This window comes from Varanus komodoensis, unplaced genomic scaffold (assembly GCF_004798865.1).
Source record: "Varanus komodoensis strain SLA01 unplaced genomic scaffold, ASM479886v1 scaffold10, whole genome shotgun sequence".
NCBI classification, from domain to species: Eukaryota; Metazoa; Chordata; class Lepidosauria; order Squamata; family Varanidae; genus Varanus; species Varanus komodoensis.
In genome coordinates this window covers 22,193,435-22,206,611 of record NW_025335269.1, presented here as the reverse complement: position 1 = coordinate 22,206,611, position 13,177 = coordinate 22,193,435, and the positions used below count along the sequence as shown (strand labels likewise).

General features: G+C 40.5%; 1 protein-coding gene across 1 annotated transcript in view; it reads right to left on the bottom strand.

Moving 5' to 3' along the window:
• Nucleotides 1-540: 540 nt before the first annotated feature.
• The window catches only part of TRAK1 (trafficking kinesin protein 1), a 248,056-nt gene continuing 235,419 nt past the window's right edge, over nucleotides 541-13,177 (bottom strand). The window contains exon 20 of the transcript XR_006413448.1: nucleotides 541-557. The gene's annotated coding sequence lies outside the window, so the exon portion shown is untranslated. The remainder of the gene's footprint in view (nucleotides 558-13,177) is intronic.

The window sequence follows — 13,177 nt, the reverse complement described above, 5'->3', positions numbered from 1 at the left end:
TTTCCCAGCATTCTTCTCATTTATCAGAGAAGTACGGGAACATAAGACCCAAGGCCTGTTTGGCCTTGCAGCCTGTTTCCTCCTGTGGCCCACCAGGTCCCCACAAACCGGACAGGTATGGAATTCCTCTTTGGCGTTCATTTCCCAGCAATTGCTGCTTTTGCTCTTCAGAGGCAAATTGTCTACAGTCCTGGAGGTGGCATCTTACGACCTAGACTAGTAACCATCAAAGGCACGGTCTGATGACCCCCATCCCGGTTGCCACCACTGTACCTCATGCTCTGATTTTTATCTGGGCAGCCATATTAGAATTGGTGTAAATCCCTGGTCTCTCGCCTCCTCACTACCATCCCCTTTTCTCCCTTCAGAGGAGCATCTCTGAGCTCAGGAGAAGCAGCTGGCATGCTTTTGCTGTGACAACTACGAGGTAACATCTGAGATTGTGTGCCCAAATAGCCTTACCATCAATTCATTTCTTCAATTGCCTTCAAGTCACCCTGGAGCAGTAATAGGTAATTCTGTAGTGAATTCTCTGTTCGAAGAGATGCCCCTTTTGTCTGTAGAAACATAAGATGGCAAGAAGACCAATTGTTTTATAAATGAAGTATTCCTCTGTTGTTATTATTTTTAGATAATAGAAATCTCTGTAACAAGCAATGAAACGATAACTGAGTTTATCATCATAATAGTTTCAGCTTTTCTTTGAAACATGACTTATTAGATTAAAAGATGGTAAAAGTAGGCCCTTCCCAATAAGAATTTTCTATTTCCTTTCCATATTGGTCATGACAGTCTGGATAATGAAAATGTCAAAATGTGGTAACCAATCGCCTTTAGAATAAGAAGGTACATTATTACATCTTGTACATTGTCATCATCCAGTGACACTGCTTTCAGCAAGTGGCTCTATGTTTTATCAATGCAAAATTGGGGTTTTTTTTTCTTTTATGGTAAAAGAATAGAAGAAATAGCTGGAAAAATGTAACAAATGCTAGCACAAGTATGGCAGTTTTGTGAATCTTTTTTTTAAAGAATTGGATAAATAAGTAGAAAGTAGATCTTTTATGGATTGCTAGGCATTATAGAAGAGTAAAACTATAGTATGCAAAAATATTGGTGTATTGTACTGGTTGCAATTTTCCCTGTAGCAGCTGTAAGAAGGCAGAATCCTTGGCTAGACGGATCAGTGGCCCACCCAGCCTGACATTATTTTTGATTTTAGGTAATCTGTCACTGACACATTTATGTATGCATGCCATCAGCTGCCTCCAGAAAACACGAACTAGGACCAAAGGATTAGTGATTAGTGATGGCACCTGTAGACAGCAAATGTGGAGAGATGGGCAGAGAGACAGGAAGAAATAACTCCCCAAGGGGACACCACCTGTGAGCAATGCCTGTGTTTTGGTGAAATCAGCACTTACAAAGAATGTTGCAATTGGTTCCTGGCCTCCGTTTCCTGCACAAAACTCACAGGGAAAAAAACCACATTGTGAACCTGCTTGTGTTGTGCTTTATGCTAAAGCCCCAGGATATACATAACTAGGAAATTATTCTGGTTCGCAGAGACAGTTGAGTGGATCTAGCCTGAAGGAGAACTTTGTGCAAGAGCAGCCTATATAAATTGGAAGGTTCAGAAAGAAGAAAAGATGAAAGATAAAGAGGTAATAATCAAAGGCCAAGACCATTTATACTATTGTATTCCTGATCACTAGACAGCTGAAAGGAAAAAAATCAGTGTGTTTGAAAAGTGGGTCTGGAGGATAGCCTTGTGAATAGCGAAATCTTCCTGGGCTGACAGAAAGATTCTCAAGTGAGTCCTGGACCAAATCAAGCCAGAACTTTCCTTGGAAGCTAAAATGAAGAAACTGAGGCTGTTTTCCTTCAGGTACATCATGAGATAGTAAAACCCACTGCAGAAGACAATATTGCTGGGGAAAATCAAAGGCGGCGGCAGGAGGAGGCGGCGGCAGCGGAGGAAATCAACTATGAGACCGATCAATTCTATAAAGGAAGCCACAGCCTTGAGTTTACAAGAGCCGAGCAGGGCTGCCATGAATAGGACATCTTAAAGGGCTTTCATTCATAGGGTTGCCATAAGTCAGAGAAGCCTTGATAGCATGTAACAGCAACAACAATCATCCATCTACTTTCCGAGGGCAATCGTTCTACAAATGAGTAGGCCAATGTTAAGGAACCTGCACAATTTTGTAAAAAAGTAGGTGCAGCCCTTTTTGCAGAAGGGAAGCGTTCAAATTGAGGGTTGGTAATTCTTTGCCCTCTAGCCTTCTCCAATTGTTTTTGGCAATTCACATGAAAATGGAATGTTGTTATAGAGCATTCCCTAGCCAAGAAATCTGCAGTTTTAGAAGGATAAGTATAGGAGCGAGGGAGTTCTGTTCCACGAAAAACAGCTTAAGACTCCTTTATTGGCTGGACTGGCCTGCAAGTCACAGAATGTGCAAATGGATAGTGTTGGATGATGGATCTACAGTATGCACTGACAGAGGCAGAAGGGCTCCAACATTCCCAGCAAGCACCCAAATCCCACAGGTACAAACATAAATAAATAAATAAATAATCTGCTAAAGTTCTTGCTTCAGGGAGGGAAAGCTAGCAAAGAGCACTGAACTAGTGTTCAGTCCTGTGATGTTTTATTTCAACACAATTCCTCCAAAGCACTGAGGATGGCGAGCCCTGGTAAAACTATTCACTGTCCTTAAAAGCCAAACCTGCAAATAATAATAATAATAATAATAATAATAATAATAATAATACCTCCTTTCACTCTCTTCTCCCACTCCAGTGTTTTCCCAGGAAGGGCTGTCCTGCCCAATTTGCACAATGAGCAAAGATCATATGGTCAAAGTCTTCTACACTGTAGTGAGATGTGTTGTACTCCTAATTAAAGTATTTCTAAATTTGAATCAATACATATAAATTAGCATATGTGGATTTTATGCCAATCACTATCCTTTTCTCACTGATACAGTTCCTCTCTTCTGAGCCACTCATTAGAGGCCACCCTATATGTAGCCATCCCACATATCATACATGAAAAGATTTAAAGTTTTTCCAGGAGAGTAGCGTAAGAGTGAAAAACAGGAACTGTGCTGAAAATAAAGAGACATAACCTGCTCAGTTGTAGATGGCATTGTGTCAGATTAACACAATGAATTAAATATAACATTAAAGATGCACCCCATGGCAATCTGCCAAATTGCCCATAAGAAAACAAAATGTAACATGAAGCTTTTGCCCAGGGGCAGAGTCCAGGTTAATCCCAAAAGGACACCTACCTGGAGAGATGGTGGCAGTCAATTTAAACAATGCTGAACAAGAAAGGCAAGTTCTTTAGCAGCTGCCTGTGTTTCTGAGGATATTCCAAGGGTAATCTCAAGGTAAGAGCATCATAATAGCAACTCAACACATTCTCCCAAAGGAAGGGGCTATATTTTAAACTGTTCATTTGGCTAAGAGACTCCAGTGCTGCAGACACAGTGCCATAGGTTCAGAAACACTGCATAAGCAGAAGAGTTGTTGAAAGTTGTTTGAGCTTATCTCTGTTAGATTTATAACAGTGCCTGAGGGTTATTGCTATTCAGTCCAGAAAGAAAGAGATCTTCTCTGAATTAACTCACACTGAAACCAAATGAATTCCCAATGCAGAGTTTGGATTCTAGACTGTGTGCTTAAGCCTGCAGATGGTAACTTACTTTCATCATCTTTCCAACACAGACACAGAACAAACAATAGCCTGGGACCAGAGGACTTTAAGCATGCATACTTAAAGTCTCCATTTTTATCTTTTGGGTGATTGGGCTGAAACCAGAAGGAGAAAAGGTGTGATTTCATAAGCATCTCAGTCATGAATGTAATTGCCTCTGATGAGCCATAATCAGGCCCACCTTAAGATGTTTGAAGTAAAATAACAAAACATTATAACTGTTTTATGTGACAATCAAATACAGTAAAAATGGCATCAAATTCACAATCCACTGGAAAAAGGGGAAAGAGAAAATAAGGCACAAACAAGGTCAATGGCAGATCACCTGATAGTACCAGGAAAGTTGTTATTATTTTAATGTGTTTTTAAACACTGAAAAGGCCCACAGGAGAAGTAACTGGAGGAAGGTGGCAGATTTCCTCAGTGAAGGCAGTATGCCACTCCTCTGTTGATTTAAGACAGCAATGGTAACATACCCAGCAACGGGTTTTCATACGTTTACATTCTTGAACCAAAGTATGCATTTATTTATCTGGTGTATATCACAGCTTTTCACTAAAAATAGTGTTCAGCTATCACATGAAAAGCATCATGGAAGACTCAGAGGACACACCAGTCAGTAAGTTAGGCAAGAAGTTTACTGCTTCTCTTGTAAGGGATCAGGCTAGAACAGGAAATGCCTGACTTCATCCAGATACAAGTAAGTCCTACACAAATACAACAGCAACTCAAGCCATTTGGGAGCTTCGAAGAGAAGAGGGTAGGAAAATGCTTCATACCAAGTTGGATCATTGGTTAAACTATCCCAGAAGTTTCTGTCCTAATTGGCAGCGGTTTTTCAGTGATCTGTGAGCTTCACTACCTAGCAACAGTATGCATGGTAACCCTGTTAAAACATAATCCTGTGCAGGCTTAGATAAAAGCTCTACAGTTCCCAGCATGCCCCAACCAGCATGAGAAGCAAAGGACCATGGGAGCTGTCTATTGACTGCACTGAAGTACAGAAGGCTTTGTTTGTTTCTTGCTGGAGAAAAGCTGGAGGGAGAGAAGAATAACATCATAATGCTAAAGTTTGATCTTTACCCTGATCTGGAGATAAAGGTAAAGGTTTCCCCTTGATGTGAAGTCCAGTCATGCCTGACCCTAGGGGGCGGTGCTCATCTCCATTTCCTAGCCGAGGGAGCCAGCGTTTGTCCGCAGACAGTCTCCGTGGTCATGTGGCCGGCATGACTAAACACCGAAGTGCACGGAACACTGTTACCTGCCCACCCAAGTGGTACCTTTTTATCTACTTGCATTTGCATGCGTTTGAACTGTAAGGTTGGCAGGAGCTGGGATGGAGCAATGGGAACTCACCCCGTTGTGCAGATTCGAACCGGCAACCTTTCGATCAACCAGCCCAGCAGCACAGCGGTTTAAACCACTGTGCCACCTGCATCCCTGATCTGGAGATACTTTGGCATTAAAATGCCACCACTGCCACCAACAGAGCTTTGTGCACCATTAGTTGTACAGGGCGTAGCAAACTTCACTGGGAAAGTCTTCCCCAGATTGAGAGTCAATTGGTGGCTCAAATGTGCATTAACACCCACGTTTAAGGTCGGATGCACACCAGATGGGGCATATCAGCATGGTTATTAAGGCCATTTCTATGCTGTTCCCACTTCTGCAGGACCTTGCAGTAGCGATATATGTAAGGTGAACTGCAGAAGGGCAGGTTAGAAATGGTACATATTCATTGATAAAGTATGGTGTTAGTGTTTCTTTAAATGGAGTGAAGCAAGCAAGCAAACAACAAAAAAGGAATCCTTGGGCAGCCCCAGTTGCTTTGCACATTTTGACACTGGTCTTTTGTACCCCACTGGCATTTAGGTGGAGTTCTGTCTTCTTTGGCAGTTGCTATCTGTGGCACATGGAAGAAGATCAGATCTCAAATCATACTCCCTGGGATCTGTTGTGCTCAAAACATTGCTTCATTTTCTTTGGAATAAAATCCAGTGGGACATCTGGCTGCCTTCCAGGTATTCTGGACTGCAACTGGCATAGACATGGCCACTAGCCAGAGATTACAAGAGACATGGTCCATAACATCTGGAGGGCACCACACTCTCGTCTTAGGCCAGTTCCATAAAATGTTGTACTAAAGAAGGTAAGTGCCTATTCTTCTTAAGAGAAGTTTTGTCTTCTAAGGGCTGGCTGGTTCCAGAGCAACAGAAACAGCTCCATTTGTGGAAATTCCCTTTGTCTTATTCTGGCGATCCACCTTCCAAAGACAACACAGCTCACCCCATTTATCAAGATTCTTCTGATTCTCCACGCAGCATTTTCAGGAGGCTGGAGAAGCTGCTGTGAGCAGGTCCCTTCCATCAGAACAGGTGATGCAGCGTGAGGCTGGGTCAAGCCCTATAGCTACACCAAATGGGACATAAAGATTATACAGACCGAACCCTGTGTTAAAATAGTTTTAGGCTGGATGTGAGCAGCAGCCCTTTGCAAAAGAACACCAGTTTGACATTCTGCAGACTCTGCTATAATGATAGTTTTGTACTTCTTCTCTTTGCCCTCTGCTTTGATGGCACAGATTCAAATCCAAGGCTCTGAAAAATGTCAGAAGTGATGAACATTTATATGCATCCTTCATCCATTTGCCAGATTTACTGATGATCACTAAAACATAAAAGAAACCTGCCACTGTGCAATATAAAGGGCATGTAGAGTATTTTGACATGTGCCTGATATATTAAAAAAACCCTTAGGCTGCATTATTCTTCATAAAAATGATGCAATTATTGTCTAGTAATTTCCTAGACCTTTATTTTGTGCATGTATAGCCTTGTTTGAAACTAGCAAAGCATTAAAAGGGTATTTAAAAAAAAAAAAACACTCTAACATTGATTTGCAGATGCTTATGAATGGAATGCTATTTTAGAGACATAATCCTCTCACCTACACCCATGATGTATTATTTATTCAACAATTTTGTATACCATCTCAATAGCCACATGGTTCTCTGGACGGTTAACACAGTAAAAACCATCAACAAAACATAAAAGCAACATAAGCAGTTCAGTAACAAAACACTGAATCCAGTAGAGTATCCACACTAAAGCAGGAGCACCAGCCAAGCCGATATCATAAATTAGCAGGCTGGACATGTCTGAAAAGTACCAATTAAATGATTAAAATTCATTAGTTAAAATAACAGCCAACAATTCAAACTTTAAACGATCAACAATTAAAATACTCTGAGAATAAGAAAGTCTTTGCCTGGTGCCAAAATGTGAACAAAGAAGGCGCCTGGAGTACATGCCTGGGGAGCCAGTTCCACAGATGGGGAGCTACAACTGAGAAGGCCCTGCCTTGGCTAGCCCCCTTCTTAGCTTCTTTTAAAGGCAGCTCCCACAACAGGCCCTCCAATGAGGATCTTAGGGTCCAGATAGGCATATATGGATGGGGACATAAGCCTCCAATACTTATGTCTCCGAACTCAGAAGCATCATCTATGTAGAGGATAGGTAGTAAGAACTGCCATGTATACGAAGCACTTTGGCCCAAAGAGTATCCAAAAATCTAAAAAGAAATAAATGGAAGGATTTTGTTCGGAGTCTGTTAGGTGTCCAAATGTTGATTAGGAATGTTATCTGGGCAAAGAATATGCTTTATCACACTTTTTCAGTTGACATTTTTTAGACAATAATAGGCTGGACCCAAGTACCAGCCTCCCCTGGATATACAAGTATAAACCATAATGCTGAGAAAGTGCAGCCTAATTTTCTCTGCACTATGGATATATCAGCGGCTCCAGACTTGGCTCTTTTCATCACACCCACATCATGGCATAAAATAAGTTTAATATTACTGGGATTGCATACCAAAGATCTGAGTCCCAGAAGCATGCAACTTATTCGGATCACACATTAAGCCTTTTTCATTTTTTGGAGATGAAGTTCTGATGTTTCAATTTGTAGAGGAAATGACTTCTAACTGAAGGGCATTCTTCTTGCCATGTCTTTCTCTCTGTGGGATTCTTGTCCTCATTAACAGAAATGCCACCTTTCCTGAGAGCACTGCTCTTTTCAAAACTGCAAAAGATTTTCCTTTTTACTGTTTAAAATAGTTCTGGAAAATGCCTTATATAAGGTTCTAAAAGAAAGGAAAAGAAAATGGCAAGGAAAAGAGTGGATGGGGAGCTGAGATTTAGGTTAAGAGTTCTACAAAAATGGCTTCTCAAAATTGTGTACTCTAATTGGAGTACAGAGAAATTGGGAAGGCAATTTTACCTAATCTTTTGAAGGGGAAGATAAATTATCCAACAGTTTCTCACAAGCTAGGCTTACTATTGGCGGGGCTTGTATACAGTTTTGTAAGAGACTTTTTTTTCTTTCTTTTTTTTGAGGCAGGGGTGGGCGGGGGAGATGTCATGCAAGAAGCAACAAGTTCAGCTATGTTGACGGACGGCTTCAGGACGGCTTCAGGACGGCTTCTATTCTGCATCCTCCACAGGGCAAGAATGAAGGGACAGTGTTGTGTGTATGTCCAGGGAAGAGTTTATTTATTAGATTTATTTATTAGATTTATATTCCTCCTTTTTCTTTTTTTAAAGAACTCAATGCGGTTTACATCATTCTGCTCCTCCTGTTCTCAATCTTATCCATACAGCAACCACCCTGTGTGGTAAGTTGGGCTGAGAGTCTGTGACCGGTCCAAATCACCCAGTTGGCTCCATGGCCGAGCAGAGACGAGAACGCAGATCTCCTGAGTCCCAGTCCCATGTCTTTAACCACTACATCACACTGGCTCTCTAGTTGCAATTATGCTTAGCCAAAAAATGACCTCTGCTCTCTTGGAAGTTTTCTGCTCCTTGAATGACTTTCCCTTGTGTTGCCTCATTCTCAGAGTGTTTTGCATCTCAGCACCATGATGTGGTCCAGGGTGTTCTCTGTGTGTGCGTTTAGGTTAGCTATTTTGTGGTTGAGTGTTAATTCAATAGTTAGAAAGTGTGTTTGGTTTTAATTCTACACTGTTCCCAAATTTCACACTGAATTATTATTTCAGTATATCAACCCAAGGACGTGGATGGTGTAAGTATAAAAACGTCAGTGGAGAAAACAGAGAGACAAATATTTCAAGTCCAGATTCTTTCCAGTTATATTAGAAGGCAGATGAAGAATATTCAGAAGTAAAGTCACAATTTGCTAGGCTTAGTTGTTTAAGCATGACACATCCATCCACCCAAGTCAGGAATATTAATGTCCCAGTTAGATTTATTTTATTTTTATTTAAAGTAGTAATATTTCTACACTTGCATGTATCAATATAAAATATTTCCAATCTTCCCAATATGGCAAGGTGCATAAATTAACACACGCAAGTATTATTTGTATCACTACCTTCTCTTCCGTCCACTTTGATGTGTTTCCTCTTTTTTTGGTGATTCACTAGTGCCCACCCTGTCCTGTACCTTGGCATTGTTGCAGAGAAGGCAAATGTCTGAAGAAGGGTGGCCTGCTTGAGTACACCCCCCACATTCCTTGCTTGTAGGTAGAAATAAGATTTTGCATGCCGGAATGGGGGGCTCTGGTGTGTGTAAAAGGCTTGCCCTTAATTACATCCAGGCAGGATGAGGGGAAGTCTACAAACAGATAATTTCAAATGTAAACACATGCACAGTAGTTTTCTTATATCTCTTCTGTTGAGTTTCGCTGCTGAGTTCTTTTGGTGATTAATGTTCTATCACAGTCCAATTACAAATGTATCTCTGCTGAAATTGAAGGAAAATTGTATTTGGCGTTTAACTAGCTTTTAGTGGACTGTCAAAGAACAGGAAAGAGCAAAAGTCATACAAATCCATCAACATATGAAAATGGGATATGATGTATCTCTGCAAAAGGTATATACAAAACTTAAGATGACAAAGCATAACATTTAATGTAACTCAGCGTTCTATAAATGCTAAGATACATCTCAGGATTTTCAAGTAAGTTATTACTTACTAAATTATTAACTCCACACACAGATCCACCTCTTATTGAATGTCTCAGAAATACACTGTTACAATATATTTACCACAAGTTGATAAACACAACTTGTTTACCCTGAACATGCCTTTGTGGTATATTTCCAAATGTTTCAAATGCATTGATTACATATTTTTAAATCTCAGATACAAATGCTTTGCCCTCCAGGTAATTTAGCTCGAAAAAGCTTTCTTCCATTATTGGTCATAGGATTATTAAGCTGTACATCTTCTCTTTAATAGAACTGCTTTGGAAGAGCTCACCCCAAGGAGGAAAAGAATCAGTCTCCTTAATGCTCCACCTGAGCCATCACTTTGTAAGCCAGGCAGAAAAACCTACCTCCCTGAAGACAATGAAAGCACATCTTCCAGATCTGGATTGATGGCCTCCCTCAATGCCTCTACAACTGTTGGAACAGCATTGTCTAGGCTTTCCCAGTCTGGTGCTTTCCAGATGTGGAAGGTAGGCTGGGATAGTCTATGTGGTTCGGTACATACATTATAGCTATTAGATTCTGAAGAGGAAGTTCTAATCATCGCTGATTTTCTTTTTTTTGCTTGATTTTCAGATTCTTGGTGACTTTTGACTTTTGATAGATAACTGTGTCACTCTTCTGCCTTTCTCTTTTAGCTAGAGCTGATAAAAAGCTGTAGAGGTTTTGTTCCTTTAAGACTAGGGAGTTCATTGATTGTTGGAAGGACTGATATGGTGTACTCTACATTCCATCCCAAGAAAGAGGGTGGAAGATTGATAGGCATCCCCCAGAGAGTGCCATGAGGGAGTAAGTGTGACATTAAAGCAGAACATACAGAGAAAATGCTTAAGGGTGCAATCCTATGCATATTCAGACAGTAAAAACTCATACAACTTCCAGCATACTTCAGTCATCCATGTAGGACTTCTCTCTGTGTAAACGTGCCTGATTGTCATCTTAAATTTGTTGTCTTATCAATGAATTCTTTGATTTTCTTCTGGTTTTGTAGAAACACTTCAATAAATATTTGCATTTCTTCTCATTTGGTTTAGAAGTGCTTAATGTTTCCGACCAATTTCTCATGACCTCCCACTATTTGCCCATTCTCATTTAGAGTTAAAAATGTACTTCACATCTCTGAAGGAGATATTAGAAAACTCATCTGTCAATGCCCACCAGAAATGGGCCTTCGGAGGTCAGAATGCAAAATTCATTGCTCATCAATTTATACAATACTGTGCTGTATAAGACACTTTATACGTTGACATGACCGGCAGCCTTGCAATCAAATTTAGACAGCAATGGATGTTGACATAGCAGTTCAAATCTACCAAAATATATTGATAGTTTTTGGGGTGATCACAGTTGAAAGACCTCATCAAAACCATACATGAAAAGGCAGGAGAGCTGAAGGGCCGGAGAAGCGAAAGAAGGGATGATGGCTACATCTGACAGCAGGAAAGAATTTCAGCCTTATATTTTGAATTAGAAGGCAGCCACAAATATTGCAAGCAGGCTGCTCTGGTTTCATGGATAACAGTATGTCCCTATGCTATCTACTTGCAAGTGAGTCTCATTGCATTCCACGAGGCTTGCTTACAAGTACACAGCACAGGAACACTGCCTTATACTTACTTCCCTGTAAGTATACCTAGGATTACAGCCAATGCAGAGGTCTCTTCTGTTGGTATCATTGATGAGAGAAATGCATTTTGAATTTACCTTTTGTACAATGGCTCCCAGATCTTGGAATGCCCTCCCAAAGGAGAGAGGGTTGATACTGATTGGCACCAAATCAAAACACTTATTTTTGTTCAAGCTTTTAACATTCTAGAAGTTTTTAAATGATGTGTTTATTTTGTGGCTCCATAAAGGACAAAACTGCAGCTGCCATACTGTGGGCACATCATGAAAAGGCAAAACTGGCTGGAGAAGACAATTGTGCTTCTTCTGCCTTCAACAATGAAAGATGAAGGCAGGAGAAGAAAAGGAAGACCAAATATGAGATGGATCGACTCCAATTTGGCACCTCAAATTTACAAGAGCTGAGCATAGCTGCCACGGATAGGACATTTTGGAGGCCCTTTGTACAGAGAGTTGCCATAAGTTGGAGACAACTTGATGGCACACAACAGCAACCACATAGTTTTAATACCACTCATTGTGTAATTTTACTATTTGTTTGTTATAATAATAAATATCTACCAGCCTCGCATCCCTTATAGATAATAGGCAATGTAAAAACAAAACAAAAAAACAATCGATTGATCAGTCCCAAAACTCAGATGGATCTGAGTGACTACAGGGAAATAGAAGGAAGTTACTGTAAAGCCATTTTTCATGTTTTGTGTCCTGTCAAAGACAGAGCTGCTACTTCTATGGTTTGGGCCAATTCTCAAATTCTTTTTCCCAACATGGAAATTAAAATACTTTTAACAAGGAAAAATATATATGCATAATAATGAAGAGCTGTAGGAAGGGCTGTGCACATGTTCACTTCAGTCAGTACAAAACAGCATTGCTAGTATCAGAGAATATAAAGAAAGGTTAAAACAAAAATAGAGTGGAAAGGAGTAAATAAAAACATGAAGAAAGCCCCTCTCTACTATGTTGCAGCCATTCTATATTTAATTAATGTTCTAGCAAGTGTTGCATAGGGCAGCTTTGCTCCATGGACAGCTGTATTCATATCACCCAGTGCTTGCTTTTTTGAGAAATGCTGAGGAACAGACAGATTCCTCAAGAATTCTTGTAAACTGCCCAAAAAGCTTTGGCTGTGGGGCAGTATAGAAATGGAATAAATTAATGAAATAAAGATTGAACAACCAAACCCAAAGGCAAGAGGGCTTCATTTGGCAGATGCCTCATGAACCACCGTGGACTGCACTAAATCTGTAGATCTTGCTTCTTGATGCAGAATCAGGTGGGATGGCTCATACCCTGGAAGACAGAGACAGCTTTCAAAGGGATCTTGATTGGTTGGAGCACTGGGCTGAAAACAACAGCATGAAATTCAGTAGGGACAAATGCCAAGTTTGGCACCTAGGGAAAAAAAACCAAGTGCATCATTACAAGATGGGGAATAGTTGTCTCAAAAATATTGCAAGTGAGCAGAATCTTGGAATTGTTGTAGATCACAAGCTGATGATGAGTCGTCAATGTGATGTGGCTGCAAAAGGGACAAATGCTATTTTAGGCTGCATTAATAGAAGTATCACTGCCAAACCACATAAAGTACTAGTTCCCCTTTACTCAGCACTGGTTAGGCCTCATCTAGGATAATGTGTCCAGTTGTGGGCACCCATTTCAAGATAAACTGGAAAAGGTTCTGAGGATGCCAACAAAGGTGATCAGGGCACTGAAAACGAAGGTCTTTGAGGAAAAACTGAAAGATCTGGGCATGCTTAGCTTTGAGAAGAGAAGACTCAGTGGAGATAGGATAGTACTTTACAAGTACTT